At 45.2% G+C, this 15,697-nt stretch overlaps 1 protein-coding gene across 2 annotated transcripts in view; it reads right to left on the bottom strand.

Annotated features, from left to right (window-relative positions):
- Window positions 1-15,697, bottom strand: part of Spata13 (spermatogenesis associated 13) — a 279,389-nt gene that overhangs the window by 166,568 nt on the left and 97,124 nt on the right. The gene's annotated exons all lie outside the window — the stretch shown is intronic.

Here is a 15,697-nt window from a genome sequence, read left to right as displayed (position 1 = left end):
TCTTCCATGGAAAATGTGGGGAAAGCTGTTTTCCCTGTGGTTGCTGTTGGTACATTAGGGACAGAGGTGAAGAAAAGACAATGAGAGACATAAATCTTCCTCCAAGAAAAACAATGACAGAGAGAGCCAGTAGCCAGTCGTAGTCTAGACAACTCTCCGTAAAACTGCTCATTCACAGAGGCAAGGAGCTTTTGAAGTTCTCCCAGTCTCACTCCAATTCCTCAGCAATCATTAATGGGAAACTAAGCGCTGGAGGAAAGTGAACTCCCAGAGCCCAGGGGAAGCAGGAAGCCCAGCCGACTCAAATGCCAGGCACCCATCACAGCAGGGTGTGAGCCCATCCATTTGCCTCCAGATAGCTGAAATAAACAAATCAACCCCCCCACCCCACCCAATTTGGCAACAGTTTCTTGTTACACTGTCTGTGGGAGACAACTGATACCCATAGCTATGTGAAGAAAGCCAGGGCTTTTGGGTTCTGATTAAGAGGCAGATGGAATCACTACTAAGAAGGTCTGTGGGTGCAGCTCCCCAGCTGACTGCAGGCTGCTGTCCCTTGAGGGGACTGCAGGCAGTTTGGGTGAAGTCCCCTTCTTGGCCTCCCACTCAGCCTTAGGCATCTCTGTAGCTTTCAGAACAACTGTTGAAAGTGAAGATTGCAGAGAGGATGTGTCCCACCAGTAGTTTAGGGACGTGTCCAAAAGCCTTAGCTAAATTAGAAAAGCCAGTTAGGGGAACCTGGAGAGCCCCTGGGTTTTCTGAGGGAGCCATTGGCCACTTGTGAGGATTCTTTTGGAGTGACAGTGGCTGACACTATGCAGAGGCTACCTCGGACTGGGGACAAAGGCTTCTTTAAAGCCCTAGATAAACATCGCTTGAAAGGGATTGCTAGATGTTAGGCTCTGCAGACCTAATGTCCTGCAGCTACTTAGGAAACAAACAAAATATCCAGCATTTTATTTACAGAGACACCTTAGGATATATATATTTGAAGACATCTTTTAGATTTTTATAAACATTTCCTTTTTCAAAAATATTCCCAGCCGGCCTGATGGCAGAGGTGACGCGCAGTTACCCTCCGGACCCTCTGATCATGTTGCTGCGAGGAGCTTGCGGGTTGTGTGGCCTACAGCCTGTGCACCACCCTGCTGGCCTTCTGCTCGCTGTGACCCTGGGCGCTGAGTGCCACTCACTGCACACCGGATCTGTTTTGCTGTCGGTGCGTAAAATGACAGAGAAACATGAATGGATAACAACAGAGGAAGGTGCTGGAATGGTGGGAATCGGTGATTTTGCACAGGAAGCTTTGGGAGATGTTGTTTACTGTCGTCTGCCTGGAGTTGGGACAAAATTGAAAAAACAAAACAAAACAAAAACAAAAAACCGGGGCTGGTGAGATGGCTCAGTGGGTAAGAGCACCCGACTGCTCTTCTGAAGGTCAGGAGTTCGAGTCCCAGCAACCACATGGTGGCTCACAACCATCCGTAACGAGATCTGACTCCCTCTTCTGGAGTGTCTGAGGACAGCTACAGTGTACTTACATATAATAAATAAATAAATCTTTAAAAAAAAAGTATTTTAAAAAAAACCCAAAAAACCAAGAGGAGTTTGGCGCTTTGGAGAGCATGAAGGCTGCCAGTGAGCTCTCCTCTCCTCTCCGTCAGGAGAGGTAACCGAAGTCAATGAAGCACTTGCCGAAAACCCAGGGCTCGTCAACAAATCCTGTTATGAAGACGGTTGGCTGACCAGCATGAAACTGAGCAACCCTTCAGAGCCGGATGAATTCATGAGTGAAGAAACATATGAGAAGTACATGAAGTCCACTGAGGGGTGACCATGACACCCCTCCACTTCCAGAGAAAACTGGATGCGACCTATTCCAGCATGCTTGTCTTAAACTGGTGGAGAGTAGAGGACTTGAAATAACTTTTAGCAATACTGATGGAAAGAAACTGTTCTTGACAGTGCTACTTAAGACCCACCCCCAACTTCCTAAAGGATGCAGATAAACACAGTGTACAGATTTTTGATAATTGCCATACTAAGTATTTAGACAACGGGTTAAGCCCTGGTGTTTAGAATTCATAAGAACATCTGCAGTGAAAAGTGGTTATGAGGCTGGGTTTAGTGACAGATCACCTTCTAATCCCAGCACGCAACAGGCAGATGTTAGTTCAAGGTCAGGCTACACAACGAGTTCTAGACCAGCCACAGCTTCATGGTCTCAACCCTACCTACCGGTTATAAGACTTTCATAAGTCAAGATAACAGTAGCGTATCTTACATAATTTTGTAACTTGCCCATATCCACCACTGGATTTGGCTCAGAGACTTAGTGTCTTCTCATCGGAAATGCCTAGGAATGTAGGGAAGTGTTGTACAGTGTCAGAGGCAGGAGAGTACTGTCTTTGTTTCACCATGTGCTGTGTTGGCTGTTGTTTTCCCACCGTGAAGCACCGGCTTTGCAACACTGAGAAACAAATAAAGCATTCATCCTCTTTGTTAAAAAAAAAAAAAATATTCCCAAGTATAGCCTTGGCAAGAATTTGGTAAGAACTTTAATAAGTAAAAGAAAACATTGTCTAAGAGTCAGTCTGCCTGCTTGCCTGCCTGCCTAGTTATCTGTCTGTCTATCTATCTATCTATCTATCTATTCATCTATCTAATATTCAATTTAATCCTCAAAGTCTATGTCATTGCTTACTGCACACTTGCTAAGCTCCTTCTTTCTTACTGTAGAATGGAAACAAGCATCTGTTTGGTAAGTGCTGAGTGACTTAGAGGAGGTGGTCCTTGTAAAGTTGTTGTTGTCATCGTCCTTCTTCTTCTTCTTCTTCTTCTTCTTCTTCTTCTTCTTCTTCTTCTTCTTCTTCTTCTTCTTCTTCTTCTTCTTCTTCTCCTCCTCCTCCTCCTCCTCCTCCTCCTCCTCCTCTTCCTCCTCTTCCTCCTCCTCATTATTCTAAATCCTAATTTTATAATCATATGTATTTGTGATTCCACCCCCCTTGCCTCCCAGTCCCAATTTGCCCTTTGTCTTTGCAGGGACAAAGGTGGAGCAAAGACTGAGAAAATGGCCAACCCATAACCAGCCCGATGAAACCCATCCCATGGGCAGGCACCAGTTCCTGACATTATTAATAATACTCTGTTATGCTTATGGGCGGGAGCCTAACATAACTGTCTTCTGAGAGGCTCCGCCCTGCATCTGACTGACCGATGCAGAGACCCACAGCCAAACACTGAATGGAGCTCTTGGAGACTTTTATGGAAGAGTTGGGGGAAGGATTGAGGACCTGAAGGGGATAGGAACATCATAGGAAGACCAACAGAGTCAACTAACCTGGATACCCTTGAGGGCTCTCAGAGACCGAGCCACTAATCGAAGAGCATGCACTGGCTGGACTGAGGTCCCATGGCACACATGTAGCAGATGTGAAACTCAGCCTTTATGCAGGTCCCCCAACAACTGGAGCACGGGCTGTCCTTAAAGCTGGTGCCTGTCTATGGAACCGGTTCCTCTGTGCACAGGAGGAGGAGTAAGCTGAGGAGTAGTTATAGTTAAGTGCCTAATACAAGTTGCTCTTTGTGTGCTAGGTGCTGGCATCGTGCTAGGTGTTCAAGCCCTCTTGTGCTCCCAGCCCCTTCACAGAAGTCCTCAGTGGTCCTAGAACCTGACACGCCACCATCAACAAGGAAACACCAATTCTCAGGACTCACTCCACATACCCAGGAGTAGAGGCCCCACAAGCTTCGATGTGACTTCAGGAGACTGAAGGCTGCGACAAGCTGAGGAACCACCAGTGAAAACCCATGTCACATCTGTCTTGTGTTCTTGATGAGGCAAAGCTTTAGTGAATTGAGTACCTGTGTTCAGACACTTGTTGCTGTTGTTCCAGAGGTATGGAGGCATGTGCTTGTACCTAGTACTCAGGAGGCGGAAGCAGGAGGGTTTTGAGTTTCTGCTAGCCTGGGCTATATCGTGAGACCCAGTCTCAAACAAAACAAAACAAAACAAAACAAAACAAAACAAAACAAAACAAAACAAAACAAAACAAAACCAAAAACTATACACACAAGAAAAACAAGTCAACCACCCCACGTTCTTTAATTCCTGAACACATCAAAAAGTAATTCATGTCTTCCAAGAGCTGTCCCTCTTCTGTGTATTTTTTAAAAAATATTTATCTATTTTTTTATGTATGTGAGTACACTGTAGCTGTACAGATGGTTGTGAGCCTTCATGTGGTTGTTGGGAATTGAATTTTAGGACCTCTGCTTGCTCCAGTCGGCCCCGCTCGCTTCGGTTAACTCCACTCACTCAGTCCCTGTTCGCTCCAGCCTAAAGATTTATTTATTATTATACATAAGTACACTGTAGCTGACTTCAGACACCAGAAGAGAGAATCAGATCTCATTACAGGTGGTTGTGAGCTACCATGTAGTTGCTGGGATTTGAACTCAGGACCTTTGGAAGAGCAGTCAGTACTCTTACCTGATGAGCCATCTCGCCAGCCCTTCTGCCGATTTTTTTTTTAACAACTATAAATGCTGTAAATTAGAAACAAGTTATTTAATAATTAGGAAGTATTTGCCAGAGCCTGGGTGGGCAGAAGAGGAGTTGCCCGGGCTGGGACAGCTACTGAGTTCAGCATCTGGACTCATGCTTAGAGCTGCTCAGTGTTGGGCCAGCCTCCCTGTACAGTCAGAGATCTTCTCTGAATGTCAGGATCTTTAGGTTTTCTGTTTTACAAGGTTTTGTTGCTTGTTCGAACAGGGTCTCCCCTGGTAGCCTGGGCTCGGATCCTGCTTTCTCTGCCACCCAGGTGCTAGGATTTCAGGCGTGTGTCCACACCCACCCGCCTTTCACAGACTTTCAAGGAGCTGCTTGGCAGTGTTTCCACAGGCTGCTGCTAGAGAGCCAAAGCATTGCCTGGCAGCATGCCCAAATGATAAAATCTGACCGCACTCTTCATCACTCATCAGCAACAGCAGCACACAGGAACTTGCCGAACTGCTCCACAGATGAAAAATTAAGTTAGTGTTCTGCCCTCAGACTCGTAGAACACATTTCCAGCAGGAAGCAATCCACACAGAAGACCAAGCCCACAACCACAGGGAACACTTTACAAACTTACATAATACATTCTCTGGGCTTTCTATTTGTGTTTTGGTTGAAAAGATAACATAGTCACTAGTCAAGAAGTCATTTTCATCAACAGCCAATTCAAAAGCGATTTGATGTTTAAAAAGGAAGATATGGGCCAAAATGTTTTCCCTACGATATTAAATAACTGATGCAAAACTTGCTACTTACTTTGCATACGCCATGCAAAGTGGACAGCTAAACTCAGTCTTCAAGCGAACACGGTCTAGCTAGCCTTCTAAACCCTGTTTTAGGAACACTGCGGTAGGAGAGAGTCAGGACTTGCCTAGGGCTAGCTAGGCTCTACTTCCTTGAGTATGCTATTTCTGTGAACTCAGCTTCCTGGAAACCAGGCTTTCCTGCCTGTGACCCTTCACAGTAAGTAGCCTCTCCTGTTAAGTGAAGACTGTGGGTATGAACTGTAAGACAGGTTTTTAAGTGATGTGTGTCCCAATATTCACAGGCTGGAAGTTTAGTGTTCAGTGTGGTAGTATTGAGGAGGTGGTACCTTTAAGAGCTGAGGCCTAAGGGAAGGTGGCTAGGTCACTCGGGCCACTGCCCTTCGTTAGGATAAATGTGCTCAGGAGACTGGTTAGTATCTGGAATGCTCTGCTTCAAAGAGGCCTGGCATCTCCCTGAAACCTCCAGCTCCCTGTCTCTCCATGTGATCTTTCCCACACACGCTATCCTGGGATTCATCATTCTGTGATGTAGCTGAAAGACCCTCACCAGGGCCAGGCAGCTATCACTGCATGTTCGGAGCTAGACAAGTCCATCTCCGTCCAAGCTTTTTCTCAAACCACAACAAAAAGCTCAAACTGAGCCCACGGATTTCTGCATAGAGAGCACAGGTCTTGGTGGCCAAGCAGTGGAAATATCACACGAGAATCTGGACAAAAGCAGTGAAGACACCAGGGACAGCTGGAAGTCAGTCCTCGGCTTCTAAGGGGACAGCATGGCAGACCAGACCTGAGAAGGCAGTGGGGCTGAGATGGCGGGCCCTGCTCAGACACTGACCGGTACGAGCAGCTTATTAGACATGAAAGAACTGCTCGTGGCCAGTAGATCAGAACACTTAGTTCATTTATTTTAAAAAATGGTGATTACCTCTTTTTTGGTGTTTGGCACAAGAACCGGGAGGCAATCATGGAGTCACAGGGTTTACAAGGATGTGGGAGCGCAGCGTGAAGCACACTTACCGTTGTTCTGACTGGAAAGAGGACACCAATGTCTCATAGCTCAGTGTAACCAGGGTCACTGCCTGGCGAATTCGGAAATAGGCTTTGGTCTTGTTAGAGGTAGAAAGTGGCTAAGCCGAACAGCACAGTTTTGCTGTGCTACTAGAAGACAGAACACTCTGTCCTTGCAGCATCGTTTCACTAACAAGGATGCTCAGAAATAGCAAGAGTCAAGGACCACTAAGGAAGAGGATATTCTGGACTCCAGAGAAAGTGTAGTCAAGTGTGCAAACACCATCTCTAAAGAACAAAACATGAGAGTGAAGTCCCCTTCATCTTCATCCCTCCCCCCCCCCCCCCACCTCCCAAGGACAGTGACTTCTGAATGCTGATGGTTCCCAACTTGGGATGCTCAAGTTACCGTTGCTTATCTATGATATGGCAAAGCGACGGGCTTCAGTAGTAAACTGCGCTTTGATTTTGAATTTGCATCCCTGGCCCTGGCCAGCAGGGCTTGGCTTGATCTTTCTAGTTCAGTGCTGGAGAGTGACAGTGGTTACAGAGCTCTGTGTTGCTGAAGCTGATACTTGGCAGGCTTTGTGTTTAAAGGCGCCTTAAGATGGGTTTATCAGGACATGAATCAAGGGGAATCTACAATTCAAACTTTCTAGAGGATGGAAAGAGTGAGACAGAGCCTCGCCAGGTGACACAGACTTGGTCTAACCTGAATACCAGAACCCATGTAAACGAGGAATCTCTGAGTCAGTTTGGACTATAAACAGGGAGAAAAAGTACCTCAAGCCAGATGCTAGCAAATGCCTCCAAAAATGCACCTTATACAGCTGCCATGTCCGGGGAGGAAAGGCAAAGATGGAGTCAGAGAAGAAAATAAAGGGGGGAGCAGAAGATTCAGTTGCATAAAACAATACAGAAGTAATAAAAGTCCCCGCAGGAAGGCGGATTCAGCAAGCAAGACCTACGTTCAAAAGCAATGTCCTAGTTAAGATAAAACATAAAAACAAAACGGAAAACATTATAGTTTATTTGGTTAGAATTAGAAACATTTTCCCTGTTCCCTTTTTATTAATAAGGAGGAAATCAACGAGATGTCACATCCACAGACAAAGCAAACATGTACCAGTAACTTAGACGGTTACTGTCATTGTGGTGCCAAAAGCAACTGTGGAAGAGAAAGTTTGCTTTGATTCTGGTTGCAGAGGGATAAGAGTTACGAAGGCAGCAAGGCATGGTAGCAAGCGTAGGAGAAGGAAGCTGAGAGACTATAATTCCACACACAGAGAGCAGAGAGAGCCAACCAGACAAGAACCACCAGGGCCGGCCCCCAGTGACATACTTCCTCCAGCAAGGCTGCACCTCCCACACCTCTCCAAACAGTGCCACCAACTACTCCAACACTTCACAAATACCCGGGAGAACATCACAACAGTCCTAGCAAGCGCTCCAAGGCCCAAAAGGTGACTGTTCCTTACCCAAGGTTATCCCCTGAGCAGACGCGCTCTCTTCCTGTGTGTGATCTCCTTTAAGATCATAAAATCATTTCTCTATCATCATTGCTCTTTTCCAAGTACCTTTCAAACGTCCTGCAACAGGGGCATATGTCTTATATTTCAGTGTTCCCATGAACCTGCATAAGGCCTACCGCATGGTGACATTCCATAACATTTTGATGAATACATAACAACACTCATTTACCTGCAAGCCATGATCCTCCACCGCCTTGCCTTATGGAGTAAAAGTTCAGGGCGAGCCAGGCTGTGCGGGAGCCCAGGCTACACCCATTCTTCAGGCTTTGGTTTTCCAACTCCTTTTCTCTACCTGGATCCAGCAAAGGTAAAGGAAGTGCCCTTAGGTGCCCCCTACCTACCCACTCACCATACAAGCAGGGCTTTCATAGCTCACAAGAAGTGCAGCCTCAAGTTGAAGCAAGATGGCCTGTTCCCTGTCAGACTCGCAAGTTTAAAAGCACAGCATCTGAGGCTGGAAGAAAAATCAGGCCTAGCCCTGAATGGGAGTGAGCACAAACTCTCTACAAGGACATAGGCAATGTGTGCTAAAAGCCTTAATGACAGTCGGCGCATTTGGATCGGACCCTGTGTACACTCTGTGAAGCACCACCTCATTAGAATTAGAAACATTTTGTATGTTTTCATGTATCACAGAAAATAAAATAAAAACTGTGCTGGCCATTTCACTGCTGGGAGTGTAAGGCAAAGGGCAGAGAGGAGTGTGGGTTATACTGAGACTCCACTGCGTATTTTTATTTCTGATAGTTAAGTATATCAGCAAGCTCAACAGAAATGGGGGCCTACAGTCCACCCAGACATGAGAACATTGCCTTATTTGGAGAACAATAAGGGATAAAACTTCAAAGCCTATTGTGGGGGGAAACTTTAAAATACATCCTATTGTTTTTCATGAATTCCTGATAGTTCAATTTTGCTGACTCAGGACAGGGAAGTAGATGACATAGACTGACTGGCGTTACTTCTGTTTCCACTGTTGCCTCTACCACTGTTTCCCCTCCCTCCTAAGACTCTAACATTGTAACAGTAGCAGCAAAAGAAATCAAGCCTCAATGGCCTAGAGAAGCAAGTGGGTGCTACATCAGTGGTAGACTTTAAAACTTCCTTGAAGACAGAATGAATAGAGCACCCCACCCCCGCCCCCCCAGAACAGGGTGGAATGTTGCCGCCCAGAATATCCACAAAGAGCCCTGGGAAGAATAGTAGAGGCACCTTTCTGAGCAAGCCTCTCAAAAGCTCTGTGTTTGGGGCCCATAAAGTTAAGGGTGAGAAGAAGGCAAAGAGCTGACCTGTGAGTGTGTGATACAAACTGAGGACTACCTGGTGAGCCACAGCCTGAGTCTCCTGGATCCTTACTGTGTGTGGTGAAAGCAGTGAGTGTCCTTAGCAATTCAGAGGGCTCTTCTGAAGAGAACCAAGGAGCGGGCCTGGGAGTCGGCACCCTTTAGCACTTCCCACCCACGCGTGCAGAGGGCATTCCAGGAAGAATTCAAGGGAAACAATCTTAGACTCAATGCTTCCAGAATGCTTAGCCAGGGCGTTATTCTGAAATATAAACAGGCCACATCCACACTGGAAACGAAAAGCTCTCCGGCAACAGGCAGGTCAGAACTGTGATGGCTAAATTCCCAAACCCAGGAGCTGAGACCTAACCGCCTCTGATGGGATTCACAGGGGCAGGGCCTTAAGATATCAGGGCAGAGCCCTCAGGGTGAATTAAGAGCTTTTCAGCACCGAGTTGAAAGTGGTCCCTGGCATTCTTCAGGCACCAGGCCTGGTGGGGTTTTGATATTGAACTTTTAGGAGCAAACTATGAAAAAGGAATGTGACTCAGTCTATGGTGTTTTGTTACACCAGGACACACAGAATAAGAGTGTAAATACATAAATATTGGGAGAGTGATCCAGTGCAGCGAAGGGAACATCCTGATGTCTTGCTAAACTCAGAAATGATATAATTTGTATCTACTGCTCTCTGAAGAAACAATTTATTTAAACAAAAAGCTAATGTGTTTGATTGCATTCTTTCCTAGGATTTAGGATTATCTTATTTTATTGATTACTTGACAACCTTTTGTTGTTGCTGCTGCTGTTTTTGTTGTGGTTGTTGTTCCTTAACAGTACATGGTAGAGATTTTGATCATCCAGGCCTCTCTCTCTCTCTGGGTACCACACTGACTGTGTCCACAGTGTTCCTGGTGAGTGCGAGCACCTAGTGGGTCTGTAGTTATCTTGAGTTGTTCCCCTCCTCCCTTTAACACAGCTACTTTAATTTCTAGAATTTCCTTTCCCTGATAGAGTTATAAAAAGCTTCATTTATTCCTCCATGACTCTGGCAAGCATAAATTTTGTTCTCTCTCTCTCTCTTTTTTCTGCACTTATCACCCCTTCATTTTGGCCTTAATCAGAAAGTTCCCAGGAATACAGTTTCCAGACAGGAAGCAGAAGCCTACCAGTCCCCGCAGTGTTTGCAGGAGTCCCAGTCTCAGAGACATGGAGTCTTTGAGGGTATGAACCCAGGCTTGTTCAGGGCCGTGGCTCTCTGCTTTATCTGGAATCTCCAGCGAATTTAAAGATAAAGAGGTTTTTTCTTTTCTTGTCTCTTTTCTCTACAAGACGAGCTATTATTGTGTTTCTTTTAGCTGGTTCTGTTTTTAGAGCTACAAAGTCGACTCTCCATGAAGGGCCCATGGTCCTCACCTTGAACTTACTTGTCTGTTAAGTTTTCCCTGGTCTGCGAGTCAACTCTCGTGGCCTCAGCTCCAGGAGGTTCCACATGGGAAACAATCACCGGATTGTTGGAACTCAGAGCCGGAACACAATGTGAGAGTTGTTCTGGTGTGGCTCCTGCTGACCTGCTGCTAAACTAAGAGGCTTAGTCTGCGCAGCACAATCCCTGGGCTGCCTTGAGAGGACGAGCAGGAGGCTGAGAATTGGCCGTGACTCTTCCCGGGATGCAACTGAGTACAATTTCACATACAGGGACAAGTCTAGTGTAGAGGAAAATGACTCTTGGTTTGAACAGATGAGAAATGCAAGACGGGGGCTACATTTGGCAGCGGGGGCTTGGGTGGTGGTGCTGGTGACGGTGGTGGTGGGTATTTTATCTTACAGTTTTCAGTTCATTATAGCTTGTCAGAGGATGAACGGGGAGGCAGGGACTGAAACAGAGGCTCTGGAGCATGGAGTAGCACTGCTCACTGCCTTACTCCCACTTCCTGCTCAGTTTGCTTCCTTACATCACTCAGAACTACCCGCCCAAGAGAGGCACCACCCACAGTGAGCTGAGCAGTCCTACAGCGATCATTAATGAAGACATCACCCCCCCAAGCTTGCCAACAGGCAAGTCTTATGCAGTTAGTTCCTCAACTGAGTGTCCCTCTCTACAGAGGAATGGTTATCACGTTAGAGCACAGAACCTGGACTAACCCAAACCTGTATTCCCAGGCCATACCCACTCATGGTGGTCTAGAAAACACCATCCCATTCCCTTGGAGAGCAGAGCTGTGTTTCTTTCCTTTTTTTTATCACACACACACACACACACACACACACACACACACACACACACTCACACCTGTTTTAGTCACACTCTTTAAAGCAATCTGAACATTATCACAGTATAAACTCTGGTAGTAGTCACCCTTCCCTCCCGTCCTCCCAGATCCTCCTCAGTCCTCCCTTCCTACCCATTTGACCCCACATTTTCTCTTTCTCTTTAGAAAACAAACAGGCAAATAAAAATAAACAAACCAAAATTTTACAAAAAAGAAAAAATAAATAAAATATACACACACAGCAAAGCCCGTAAAAATACAAACTTGGAAACCATAATAAAAGAATGAATATATATATGTATATGTATATGTATATGTATATGTATATGTATATGTATATGTATATGTATATGTATATGTATATGTATATGTATATGTATCAAACAAAGCATTATGAGATGAAGATGGCATTGAGTTCTTTTGTGATGGCTGTCTTCTCCTGGACACGAGGCCCACCCTACATTGTAGTCTATATACCCAGTGAGACTGCATTGGAGGAAACAAGTTTTTTCTTTGAGAGTGGCTGCCAGTTAGAGATGACTTCTTGGTTAGAGATGGGAGTTCAGCTTTCTCAGTGCTGGGATGCATCTGCCTTGAACCTGTCATGCTGCCAGCCTCTGTGAGTTCATGTGCACATCAGTCCTGCTGTGTCTAAAGACACTGTTTCTTTGGTGTCGTCCACCCCCTCTGGATCTTCCAATCTTTCCGCCTTCTTTTCTGCATAGCTCCCTGAGCTTCGGAGGGAGGAGGAAATGACAGAGAGTTGTCCCATTTATGACAGAGAGTTCCAAAGGCTTTTACCCTCTGCACATTGTCCAGTTGTGGGTCTGTCTGTATTAGTTCCCGTTTACCAAGGCTGGGAGCTTTCTCTGACGATGACTGAATGAGACACTGATCTGTGGCTATAGCAGAATGTCCTTAGGAGTCACTGCTGTGTTCCTTTAGCAGAACAATAGTATTTGGCTTTCTCCTAGGCCCATGGCTTCACCAGCATCAGATTCTTGGCCACCCTAGCAGTGTTGGGTTCATCCCATTGAGTGGACCTTAAAGCCACTAAGATTGTGGCTGGTTGTTCCCACATTATCTGCGCCACTGTTGTACCAGGGTGCCATGCAGGCAGGTTAGCACTGTAGATCTCAGAGTTTGTAACTGAGTTGGTGGGGTGGTTGCCTTTATCCTCTGGTAGAGTGCAGAATATCTCCTGGTACCATGAACACGAGTCAGCAGGGGTGAGGGTTTAGTTAGGCTCAAGCTCGACTTCTCCATACTCAGTGAGGTTTGTATGATGTGGTGTCTTCAGCAATAGGGACTTACCACCAGGTTGTGGACAGGAACCAATAACCTTGGCAATAGCTTGAGATGTTTGGGGTTTCCATGGGGCCCCTTTAGCCACCAATTCAATTACATGTCACCCATTCCTGGCACTGAGGTTTCTCTTGGTGGTAAAAGATGTGTAGTTGGGGCGTTATCTCCCCTGTTATTTGGTAATTCCATTTAGATTTCTTGTGTGTGTGTGTGTGTGTGTGTGTGTGTGTGTGTCTGTGTGTGTGTGTGTGTGTGTGTGTGTGTGTAATATATAAATTTTTACTACTGTCGGTTTCCATGTGGTTCCCGAAATATACCTTAAATATGCCTTAGTTAGTTGTTCCTACTTCTTCCTCCTCTTCCCCCTTTCCATTCTAGTCCCTCTCCTGTCTCTCCCTAACTATTCTATTTCCCCTGGCTTGAGAGATCCTCATCTTCCCTTAGTTCCTTACTCTATTCCTAACCTCTGTGGTTATACAGATTGTAGTATGCATAGCAAAGGCTTAAAAGCTAACATCCATACACAAGAGAATGCATGCCATATTTGTATTTTTGGGTCAGGGTTATCTCATTCAGGATGATTCTTTTATAGCTACATCCATTTACCTGAAAGCTTGATGATTCCATTTTTTTTCTCTTTTTTTAAATTAGGTATTTTCCTTGTTTACATTTCCAATGCTATCCCAAAGTCCCCCATACCAACCCCCCCAACCCCCTACCCACCCACTCCCCCTTTTTGGCCCTGGCATTCCCCTGTACTGGGGCATATAAAGTTTGCAAGTCCAAAGGGCCTTTCTTTCCAGTGATGGCTGACTAAGCCATTTTTTGATACATATGCAGCTAGAGACAAGAGCTCCGGGGTACTGGTTAGTTCATATTGTTGTTCCACCTATAGGGTTGCAGTTCCCTTTAGCTCCTTGGGTACTTTCTCTAGCTCCTCCATTGGGGGCCGTGTGACCCATCCAATAGCTGACTGTGAGCATCCACTTCTGTGTTTGCTAGGCCCCGGCATAGTCTCACAAGAGACAGCTATATCTGGGTCCTTTCAACAAAATTTTGCTAGTGTATGCAATGGTGTCAGCGTTTGGAAGCTGATTATGGGGTGGATCCCTGGATATGGCAATCACTAGATGGTCCATCCTTTTGTCACAGCTCCAAATTTTGTCTCTGTAACTCCTTTCCATGGGTGTTTTGTTCCCATTTCTAAGAAGGGGCAAAGTGTCCACACTTTGGTCTTCGTTCTTCTTGAGTTTCATGCGTTTAGCAAATTGTATCTTTTATCTTGGGTATCCTAAGTTTCTGGGCTAATATCCACTTATCAGCCTCGAAGATATGGGTACAGGGGAAAATTCCTGAATAGAACAGCAATGGCTTGTGCTGTAAGATTGAGATTTGATAAATGGGACCTCATAAAATTGCAAAGCTTCTGCAAGGCAAAAGACACTGTCAATAAGAAAAAAAGACCACCAACAGATTGGGAAAGGATCTTTACCTATCCCAAATCGAATAGGGGACTAATATTCAAAATATATAAAGAACTCAAGAAGGTGGACTCCAGAATATCAAATAACCCCATTAAAAAATGGGGCTCAGAGCTAAACAAAGAATTCTCACCTGAGGAATACTGAATGGCAGAGAAGCACCTGAAAAAATGTTCAGCATCCTTAATCATCAGGGAAATGCAAATCAAAACAACCCTGAGATTCCACCTCACACCAGTCAGAATGGCTAAGATCAAAAATTCAGGTGACAGCAGATGCTGGCGAGGATGTGGAGAAAGAGAAACACTCCTCCATTGTTGGTGGGATTGCAAGCTTGTACAACCACTCTGGAAATCAGTCTGGCGGTTCCTCAGAAAATTGGACATAGTACTACTTGAGGATCCCGCAATACCGCTCCTGGGCATATATCCAGAAGATGTCCCAACCGGTAAGAAGGGCACATGCTCCACTATGTTCATAGCAACCTTATTTATAATAGCCAGAAGCTGGAAAGAACCCAGATGCCCCTCAACAGAGGAATGGGTACAGAAAATGTGATACATTTACACAATGGAGTACTACTCAGCTATTAAAAAGAATGAATTTATGAAATTCCTAAGCAAATGGATGGACCTGGAGGGCATCATCCTGAGTGAGGTAACCCAATCACAAAGGAACTCGCACAATATGTACTTGATGATTCCATTTTTTAATAGCTGAACAATTTCATTGTGTAACTATACCAAGTTTTCATTATCCCTTCATCTATTGATGGACAACCGTTCCAGTTCTGCTGTTATGACTATGGCACAATTAACACAGATGAGCAAATGTTTCTGTAGTAGGATGTGGAGTCCTCAGGGACACTCAACAGTGGTGTGGCAAAACCTGCCACTTTGGTTTCCATGGTGGCTGCACTCCCACCACAATGGAGGAGTGTCCCTCATCCCACGGCCTCACCAGCATAAGATGTCATTTGGTTTACTGATCTTAGCTATTCTGTCTGATGTGAGATGGAACTTTAGAGTAGCTTTGATTACTATTCCCCTGTTGAATAAGGATATGGACTATTTCTTGGCCATTTGTGTTCTGTCTTTTGAGAACTCTCTGTTTAGCCTGCACCCCATTCTTAAATTGGGTCATTTGTTTTCTTGGTGTTCAATTTTTTGAGTTCTTTACATATTTTAGATATGAATCTTCTGTCCAATATGTAAAGGTCTTTTACTATTCTGCAGGTGGCTGCTTTGTCCGGCTGATGATGTTCTTTGCTCTGCAGAAGCTTCTCATTTGCATGAAGTCCTACTCATTAATTGTTGGTCTTAGTGCCTGTGCTATTGCTGTCCTGTTCAGAAAGTCTTTTCCTGTGCCAATGAGTTCAAGACGATTCCCAACTTTCTCTTCTATCAGGTTTAGAGTATCTGGCTATATGTTAAGGCCTTAGATCCATTTGGAGTTGAGTTTTGTGCAGGGTGATAAGTATGGATCTATTT

This window comes from Mus musculus, chromosome 14, assembly GCF_000001635.26.
Source record: "Mus musculus strain C57BL/6J chromosome 14, GRCm38.p6 C57BL/6J".
NCBI lineage: Eukaryota > Metazoa > Chordata > Mammalia > Rodentia > Muridae > Mus > Mus musculus.
Note: the sequence above shows the minus strand (reverse complement) of the source record. Positions and strands in the feature narration are given on the sequence as shown.